This window comes from Fukomys damarensis, unplaced genomic scaffold (genome assembly GCF_012274545.1).
Source record: "Fukomys damarensis isolate Sample0158 unplaced genomic scaffold, DMR_v1.0_HiC HiC_scaffold_18, whole genome shotgun sequence".
Classification (NCBI taxonomy): Eukaryota; Metazoa; Chordata; class Mammalia; order Rodentia; family Bathyergidae; genus Fukomys; species Fukomys damarensis.
This window is the reverse complement of record NW_022900930.1, coordinates 4,887,295-4,897,301: the sequence shown is the minus strand read 5'-3', so window position 1 is coordinate 4,897,301 and position 10,007 is coordinate 4,887,295. Positions and strand designations below refer to the sequence as shown.

General features: G+C 42.6%; 1 long non-coding RNA gene across 1 annotated transcript in view; it reads left to right on the top strand.

Annotated features, from left to right (window-relative positions):
• LOC117286721 overlaps positions 1-6,398 on the top strand; it is a 15,903-nt gene extending 9,505 nt beyond the window's left edge. The window contains exon 3 of the long non-coding RNA XR_004517845.1: positions 6,255-6,398. This is a non-coding gene — a long non-coding RNA (uncharacterized LOC117286721). The remainder of the gene's footprint in view (positions 1-6,254) is intronic.
• The last annotated feature ends 3,609 nt before the right edge of the window (positions 6,399-10,007 follow it).

Below are 10,007 nucleotides of genomic sequence, written 5' to 3'. Positions count from 1 at the left end.
ATTTTTTTTTTTTTTTTTTTTTTTTTTTTTTTGAGACAGTATCTCAGTAAGTCACTAACTTGCCCAGGCTAGCTCAAATTTGCAAATTTCCTGCCTCAGCCTCCCAGAGTGCTACAATTACAGCCAGACAGCACCATGCTGAGCTAGCTACTGTGACTTCTATCATTATGTTCTCTTCTAGTTTGGTTCTGAGCTTTCTCCTGAGACGGGCCATAGCCAAGGGAGCACTCTGTAGGAGAGCTAGGAAGAAAGGTACGTGTGTGTGTGTGTGTGTGTGTGTGTGTGTGTGTGCTGAGACACAATGAAGAGGTGAAGCAAAGATGCATGAACCAGAGTAAATTTATCTCAGGTCCCACTGAGGTTAAGCGTGGGGAAGAGAAGGCAACCAGAAGTCGGGGGCAACGGGGAACTCAACCAAGGAGGAAATGAATGGACCCGTGGGACTCTGCCTTTACTAAGGTCCATAGGTGTCAGCTTTTTGGCTTTCCCAGGGGGCTGGGAGTTGGTGAGTTTATAGAAAACATGGACAAGCCAGACGTGGTGGCGCACGCCTGTAATCCCAGCACTCGGGAGGCTGAGGCAGAAGGATCGCTGTGAGTTCGAAACCAGCCTGGGCTACTTAGTGAGTTCCAGGTCAGTCTCAACTACATAGTGAGATCCTGTCTCAAAAAAAAATAAACAAAAAAAGAAAACATGGACAAAGGTGGAAATTATTTACATGACTGTCCGCTGGTCTCAGAGTTACTGTGCGAAGCAGCTATAGGAGGTGCTGGTTTGGGGATATAGTGAGATGAGGAACAGGAGAAGCAGCACAGAGAGAGGGAGTTTAAACCAAGCCAAAGGTAGCATGGTATGAGTGGATTTCAAGAACCTGAACTAGCCTAGAACAAACTGATGGCAGCAATCAAGCGACCTAATCCTAGACAATATATTTAAAGATTCTCATTCTACCCTGGGAAACTGACAGGCCTAGAAACTGACAGGCAAGAAAATAGACACGGTGCCATCCGGGGTTCACAGGGAGCTCCAAATGAAAGGGCCGTGTCCCAGCCCGATCAGCCTACAGACAGCACCGTTAGAAAAGCCCCGTCCAGGAGCTGCCCAGTAGCCTCACTTCAGTGATGAACCAGCTGGCATTCAATGACTAGGGGGCATGTGGAGAAATCCTCCACATGAAAGCAAGACCAAGACAAGAGTAAGAAAGAAAACAGAAACTAGATGTACATAACAAGTACCAGCACAGTAGGGAAGAAGAGAAAACTTTTAAAGGGAAATTAATCTATAATTAATCACTTCAAGAGAGCGAGAGAAGACAGGCATGATGGTGCATGCGTGCACTCTCAGAATTACAGGAAGCTGAGGCGGGAAGATCACAGGTTTGGGCACGGCATGGGCAACTCAGTGAGGCCGTGACTCAAAATTAAAAATGCAACAAAAAAGGCAAGAGAACATATTACACTCATGAAACAAGAACAAGGAACTCTTCAAAACTGGGAACACAGAGAGGTTTCCAGCTTCCACCAACACAGCAAAACAGCCCAGACTGCTGGTTCTCCCACCCCAAAATGATCAACCTGCAGCAGTGAGGAAAGCCAAGGGCTCTGGGTGCTTTGCACACATCTGAATTCTTCGAAAGCTTTAGGAAGAAAAGATTGCTGGGTCCCCCCCACAGTAGTTCTGTCCACAGGATAATGTCAGATGGAGCCAGTGTCAGTGGGCCGAAGAATGAGAAGAGCCTGGACTGAGCAGATTCCCTTGGGAACTCTTTGTTCTAAGGACTTAACAACAAAACCCCAGACAGAGAAGGTAACGGACGGGACTGGGGCCACTGGGGATGCACAGGACGAATCTCACTGTGTCCTCATAGCTTCACCCTCAGGTTCTCCTCCTCCTCCTCACGTTCAGTAAAAGGGCTGCCAATTGCCCAAAGTACCCCACCAGCCAAAAGATCTGAGGGATATAACTACTTAAGATGAGCGACGAAGCCAGCAACATCTACCATCTAAAGTAAAATGACCAGAGCAGGCAGACCAAGAATTTCAAGTAGGCCTGATAAAAAGACATAAGAATATAAAGAAAAACACTCTGGAAGAAAAATGATAAATTATAAAGAACCAAGGGGAAATATTATACATAAGAATATGGTAAAAGAAATAAAGAATAAAATATGGAGCAGTTCATATGACCTGTACATCTGAAAAATACATTAAAGACTCATTAAGACTTAATTGAATTGGGGCTGGGGATTTAGATCAGTGGTGCCACTGCCTGCCTCACAAGCGCAAGGACCTGAGTTCGATCTCCGGTACAAAAAAAAAAAGACTTAATTGAATAACTTTTTCAGAGAAGAACAGAATATAGAAAAATTAATTTTTTAAAGCCCTGAAACACGTCTAAAGGAAGCGGTCACACACTGTAAATAGGAACGAGAAGATATAATATAGGAAAGAGACCTGACATGGAGGCACATGTCTCTGAGCCTAGCATTCTGGAGCCATGGACAATTCACTGACTTAGTGAGTGAGACCCTGTCCCAAAATTAAATATACAAAGGAGAAGGAGAAGGAGGGGGAGGGGAGAGAGGGAGAGGGAGAGTTGGCTAGGCATGTAGTTCTGGGTTCAATCTCAGTCATGAAAAAATTGAAATAATGGTGAAGACCGGAACTAAATTTGAAATTATGAAAATGTCAAATGTTCCTCAGGACGTGGAGCAACGCAAACTATGAACTGTCTGTCTCTTAGGCTGTGCACTGGTACAACTACTCGGAAAATACTGACACTGTGCAGACCAGAGAAAGTCAAATAGGCACATGATTGACATCCTAACAATCCACCACTAGGTATCCACCTTGGAAAAATCCTTAAGCACATGCACCAGGAGAAGTAAAAGGATTATGACAATGTAATCCTTCCTTGGAAAAACCCAGCATCCACCAATAGTGCAATGAATAGATAAATTGTGACATAGCCATACAAAGGAACATAAAGCAATGAAAAATAAGTAGCACATTTAATTATCAACATGTGCATATATCAAAAATATATTACTCTAAGAACATACTTTAAGGAAAACATCACAGTATTATTCCATTTACATCAAGGCCAAAGTCAAGCTAGATTAAGTAATATATTATCAAGGAATACATATTAGGTGGTTTAAAAAAAAACATAAAAGCAAGAAAAAATTCAAACAAAATTCGGGATAGCACTCACTTCCAGGAGGAGAGAGAGTGAGATACGACAGGGAGATCTGCTCAGGAAATTCTGAGCAGTTGTTTGTATTTTCTTTTGTGATCCTGGCAGTGAGTATCTGGGTGGGGCTTTTTACTGTATTCAAGATGTACATATATGTTTTTATAAACTTATACTTTTGTACACTATAGAGTATTTTTATAACAAACATAAATTTTCTAGAATTAAAGAAAGAAAAAAAATTAATGGAATGAAGAAAAAGGGATAGAGAAAAACAACAGGGCAAAGAAAAAACATGAAATAAGATATGATAAATCCTAAATATAATAGTCATTACTATAAGTGTAAATGGGTTAAACTCACCAATCAAAAGATTAAAATTGTCAGGTTAGATTTTAAAACTGATTTGGCAACAGGATCATACTGTAAGAAATATACTTAGAAGAAAAAGAGCAGAAAGGTTAAAAATTGAAAAACATAGTTTAAAAGCAAGAGCCAAAATAAAACATTCAACAAAATAAAATTTAAGACTAAAACAGAAAATTTTAAGGGATTAAAAAAAGATACCAAGGGTGAAGGCAGGGTAGGGGTAAAGGGAAAAAATGAGAATCAAGACTTGTCATGTAGAGGTACAAGATCCCAACAATGAATGTAACTGTACTGTATCCCTAAAATGTACCAATAAACTCAATTAAAGCTGAAAAAAAAAGATACCAAATGCTATCTGTCTTAAACATAAACATACCTGTTTCAAAATGCAAAAAGCAACAAGTGACATAAATTAGACAAAGAGATAAATCAATTAAAGTAACTGATGATTTTGATAGGCCTTACCCCCAAACAGATAAATCAAGGAGGCAAAAGATAGGTATGAAAATGGAGAAGATCCAGATAACAGAGATAATAAATTTCAGCAGAACTCTACACCAAATGAATAGACAAAGTCTATCATTTTGAGCACACACAAAACATTTCTAAATCAAAATGGTATACTGAGTCACAAAGAAACCTAAAATTTTTTTAAATCCATACTATAAGCAACATAGTTCTTAAATCATAAGCCTGTAAAATAACAAAATAGTATTTTCTTAAAACTTCATGTTTGGAAACTAAGTAGTATAGTACTACATACTCTCTGAGTTAGATGATTAATATAACATGCAAAATAAGAAATAGTTAAAGCTGGATAAAAAAGTCAACATTTATGGTATAAAAATCATATTTAGGACATTTATAAATTTAAATAAATCTTTTGGGAGACAGAAAGAATCAAAACCAAATAAAGTAAGGATTCTAATCAAGGAGCAAATTAAATCCAAAGAAATAATCAAAGAAACAATACAGGAGAAAAAACTATTACTGAACAATGTATGCTTAATATATAAATAATCATTAAGTTTTTGCAAGAAATTACTTATTGTAGCCAGTTGTGGTGGCACATGCCTGTAATCCCAGCACTCGGGAGGCTGAGGCAGGAAGATTGCTGTGAGTTCGAGACCAGCCTGGGCTACATAGTAAGTTCCAGGTCAGCCTCAGCTACATAGTGACCCTATCTCAAAAAACCAAAAAAAAAAAAAAAAAATTACTTATTGTGATGAAAGTTTTAAAAAATAATTCTAGGGGCCGGGGATTTAGCTCAGCAGTTCAGTGGCCTGCCTTGCAAGCACAAGGACCCAAGTTCAATCCCCGGTACCAAAAAACAAAACAAAATAAAAAAATAATTCTGAAGACCATCCAAGGGCTGTAGGAGTACCCAAGGAAGCTGAAGAAACAGAAGCGGGCACCTCCTCCACTCTGGGATCTCCCTCCATTAGAGATAGGTATAGTGTCAGTCCAGTAGATGGCAGGAACTCTCTGGTTCCCCTGGATCAGAACCTGTCAAGCACAGAACCGAGGGTCCAGATTAGCAAACAAGAAACCCCCACCAGAGGCAAATAGCTGAGACTGGCAGGCAGGACTCTGACCACTGGAACAACAAAACACGCAAAGACACTTCAGGAGAGTCCTCTAAACCAACCCCAGTTCACAGTTCTCCTGCTTCGATGTCCAAAGTACCTCCCTCTCCTCCTGCTCATCATCCAGTCAGCATAATGCCATCCATGAAGTGCAGCGGTGTGATGATCTGTGGAATAAGAGAACTGAGGTCGGCAGACTATTGTGGCACAGAGCAGGAGAGCAGCCGTAGCACTGAGGCAGCACCGTGGAGACACATTATAAGTGCTACCAGGTGAAAGCAAACAGCTATTGGTGGCTTATTTTCTTTTTCAAATTTGTACAGAGAAAAAAAAAAGCATTAACCACATCAATAATTACATACAGAATGTCCAGGGTTGGTCTGATTCATTCCAGTAAAGATACAAAGAAGCAACAGCTGCATTTGGACTGCCTTGAATCAATGTGCTCTCTGGCATCGCTATGCTGGCCAAACAGGTGAACTGAATAGGAAAGTGATAGCTATCACTACTTCTGTTCTTTCAGTGATGGATGATGGCTTAAATCTCCAAAACTTCCCCCAAAGTGCAATATTGTCTCTGATTGATTACCTGGGTACGGAGAAGTTCTACAAATTTCCATTTAGCCCTTCCAACCATGATGGTCCAAGAGCCAATACAAGGGTACTGCCAGTTTGCCACCATACGATTGCCATAATACATTCAAGAGCTGGAGAAAAACCCACTGGAGTTGAGGTGAGCAGGGAGGTTTGGGATGAATTAGGCACTCGTGGGGCTGAGGCTTCAGCTGAGGCTCCACATATCCCCTGATTACCATACTCTTCCTTTTGGGTTTCCGGGAGTTAGTATCAGTTCACAGCCAGGGTCTAGTAATCTCCAAAAGTTTTGTACACAGTATTTCCTTTTTCTCAATGCATAGTCACTCTAGCCAGTGGCCATGGGGTCCTTCTGGATTAGGCTTGGGAAGAGACTGACAGCAAGACTGTGCGAGAGCAGCAGGCCCATCCTCGAAGGACCTCATGTCTCCATTGATCCAGAGTCTCTCGACCTGGAAACTTGTCTGAAAAACTGGTGACTCAAGTATTTTCTCCAAATTTTTCTGTTGTACAGATCAGGAAATATTTTGGTTTGCCGCCCATCTATTTCATCCTTGGGAATCCTGCAATCGATTGGCTATCACCAAAGATCTCAAATGTGAAACTCAGATCTTGTTGAAGAGCTTGTGATACTAACCTACGACACAGCTTCCGGCCAGGGAAGAGCAGGACAGAACTGGCCAGTGGAAAAACAGCACCAGTAGGCAAGAATCTGCCTCAAGCCTCCTGGAAGGAAACTGTGGTAGTTGCTGCTGAGCTCATTACCTAGAAGACACATGGAGGACCCCCTCATGGTACTCACAGGCAAAGGGCCACCAAGACTTTCCACACAGCTGTGAGCTCCATGAAAGCCAACGGGAAGAAACAGACCTCAGAGACTGGAGGAGGAGCCCCTTCAGCAGGGTCCCTGGCGCTCTCACACAGCTCCCCATCCTGCCCACTGCCACGGAAGACAGGGTCCAACCTCTGTCACCAGCAGGCAATCAAAGGCAGATTTGGGGCTGAGATGCAGTATGGCTGAAAGGCCGCACTAAGGCAGCAATAAACGAAACAGAAAAAAGTTATCAAGCCACGTGAAGACTGTTCGAAAAGATTACAAGAGAAAAGTCTTGGGCAAAATTAACCACAACAAAACAAGAAGACAAACAAAACAGGAACATTTGAAGAACAAGAAAGAGATCTTATAACTTCAAACTAGCATTACAACGATTTTTAAAATTCACTGAAGCGTTGGAATTCAGTTGGAACTTTCCCAGCAAATAGAACAACAAAAAACAAAATGTATAGAAAATGTGAAGAAACATGAATGGTTCCTAGCCCAGGGTCTCAGGAAGTCTCCTGTGTGCTCCTCGTAGCGCAGGCCTCCTTCAGTCCCGTGGTTCCGTCTTGCAGATGTGAGACTGGTGCGCAGCCAGATGTCTCTTGGACATCACTGTCTTTCCTTCTCTCTCCCAGCCCTCCCTCTCCCGGGGGACATTTCCTCCTCCGTGTCCTCATTTCCTTGTTTTGATGCATTGCATTTTCTAGCGGCCTCCTCCAGGAATGGACTTTTTTTTTCCATTGGTTTGTTTGTTTTCTAGAATTTTAATGTCCTAGAGTCAATCACTGTGTTACATATTTAATCTCCAAGCTGCTGAGACTTTCCTCTAATGTGTCCTAGTTTCTGACTTCCAAACCTTCTTATGCAACTTCCCTAACGTGGGAGCTTCTCTCCGTCCCTCACGTTCTGACATTCACAGTTAGGAGAGAGAGCTGAACACCACTTAGTAGATCCTCCCATGCTGGCCAGTTGGTGCTCCCACCTCTACTATTCTTGCCTTGATTACATCTCTTCCACTTTCTAATTTCTTTCTTGGAGAATGTGGTGCTCTTGGTGAGAGGTCAAAAGTGAGGAAGAACAGGACAGGGTATGAAGTGTGTTTTGAGAAGGGGCAATTGCATAAATCTAGGGTCAGAGGCCAGAACAGTGCTCCACTGGTCTTAGCTAGAGCAAAGGCTCTGTGGAATACACGGGTGAAAAATAAAAGTGACAAAGTGCTTGGAAGATGAAACATCTTACAGCGACTTAAATGACAAGGCAAAAAGCAGTACTCTGAGCACAGCGAGGAGCTACCAGACATTTCTGAAAGGAGGGTGCTACAGAGGCTGTGATGCTTAGCAGGACTCCCCTGCAGCAAGCCACCAGGCCAGCATCCTTCCTCCCCAGATGATGTGGGTAATGGCTGCTAATGGCTTGCACCAGGACTCTTCTGCCTCAGATTTCCTGAGCCACTGGCTCTGTGGCTGGTGATTGACTGACTGCAAGGGGAGTGAAGAGCCTCGTCTTCCTGTGTCTGGATGGAACAACCTCTTCAGTGCAATTTATGGCCCAGATTTCCTTTTGCAATTAGGCTGAGGCCAGACTCTCCCTGAAACCGCACCTGTGCCTTGCTCGCCCACGCTGTCCTGCCTCTCTCTCTCTCCCTGTGAAGCTGTTGCTGACAGCTCCCCCTCACGAGCTGGCAGGAAAGACCGGCTCCAAGTCTGCACCAGGAGAACCTAACAGAGGCTGGAGAGCGGTGTGATTAAAGCTATGCGGGAGGGACATGAGTCTAAAAGTGGTGTTTAAGGTCAGGTGGGGCAAGGAGACCTTGGATTGCAGGAAATGGCTAGGAAAAGGGGTCTAAAACAAGGAAGAAGGGGCGAAAACAAAAGGAGAAAGCAGGTTAGGGATCCTCTCCCGTGAGTCTTTAGTTCTCACGTAATGTGGCGGATGAAAAGGCCCTGACAGCGTCTCTGGTCCAGGTCAGGAGAACGGTGCCCGACACACGAACATCAGGTAGATGGAGAGTAATCTCATCTAGAGAAGGCCTCCTCATGTGAAACCAGTGCACAAGACCTAACATCTGTTTAAAGTCTGCAGTTTACAGAGCTCTCAAATGCATCTTCTCCTGTTTGCAAAATGGCTCTGCGAAGCTGGGCACAGTGGTGTACACCTGTAATCCCAGTAGTCTGGAAGGCTGAGATAGGTGATCACAAGTTTCAACCACCATGGGCAACTTAGCAACTTAGTGAGACCCTGTCTCAGATAAAAATTTAAAAAGGGCTGAGGATGCAGTTCAGGGCAAAGGCTCTGAATTCAATCCCTAGTTTCGAAAAAAAGAAAGTCTGTGAAATGGTACAGTAGATGCTTTCAATTTTTTACTCTCTCTGTCTTGTATCCCTGAGTGCCTCCAAGCACAGTAGAAGAAGAATCATCCTCATGCTCATTGGCTGTGGACTTAGACATGTGACTTACATGGCCAATGCAACATGAAGAAATGTACCAGAAGCAGAGACTTTTGATGCTCTTCTGTGATTTGGCCTGGTTTTGTGTTTTCATCACTTACCTTCAGAAGACTATGCCCCAGACTGCTGCTGATCCCAGGAGCATGAGAGGATAGGTGGAGCAGACCTAAATTCAACCCACAGCCCAGAGCTACCTGCAGCTGATCCTATCTGAGCCCAAAGAAGCATAGGTCTCCATAAAGGAGAAATAAGTGCATATAGTTCTAAGTGACTGAATTGTGGAAATATTCATTATTCAGCAATATTGTGACAATCACTGACTAATACAGCTAGGAAACCAGATATTGTTAAGATGTCCTATAAATACATAAAAACCGAGATACAAACACATAAAAATTAAGATACACAGAGGTTCAAAATGTGTCCAAGTCCATAGCTCAACAGAGAGGGTTAACTCCATTCTTATGTACCTACTCAACAGAAAGACTATAAAAGTTGACACATTTCATGGCTTAGAAGCCCTGCACTCAAAGGAATAATTTTTAAATGCTTAAAAAAAAATAAAGCACCGAGTTCGCTAATAACCTAAAAATGCATGTTTTCATATATGCTGCCTATTAAGTCTGTTCATATCGTATCAGCAAACATCATGTCGTCTTGGAGAGGTTCCTAGTTTTTCCTGAGAAATGTTTTTTCAACGCCTGAGTGAATCAAAATGAATGTAAATGAGGTTTATTAAGTCAACCCCACATGGTGCTGTATTGTCAGCATTTGTAGGGCTGTGACAGGTTAGTTATTGCAGTTTGAGGGAAATGTCACCAACACAGCAGTCTGCAGAATTAACTTAAAAATATATATGTATAAAACGTCTCAGGATTTTCCACCCTTTCAAGAATCGTCTCCTGGGAAGGTGACAGGGGACGGAGAGAGGCGAGGATTTGCTCATTCTTTCTCCTAGAGAATCAGTCTCTCACTACATGATACCTGAGGCCAAGGGTCA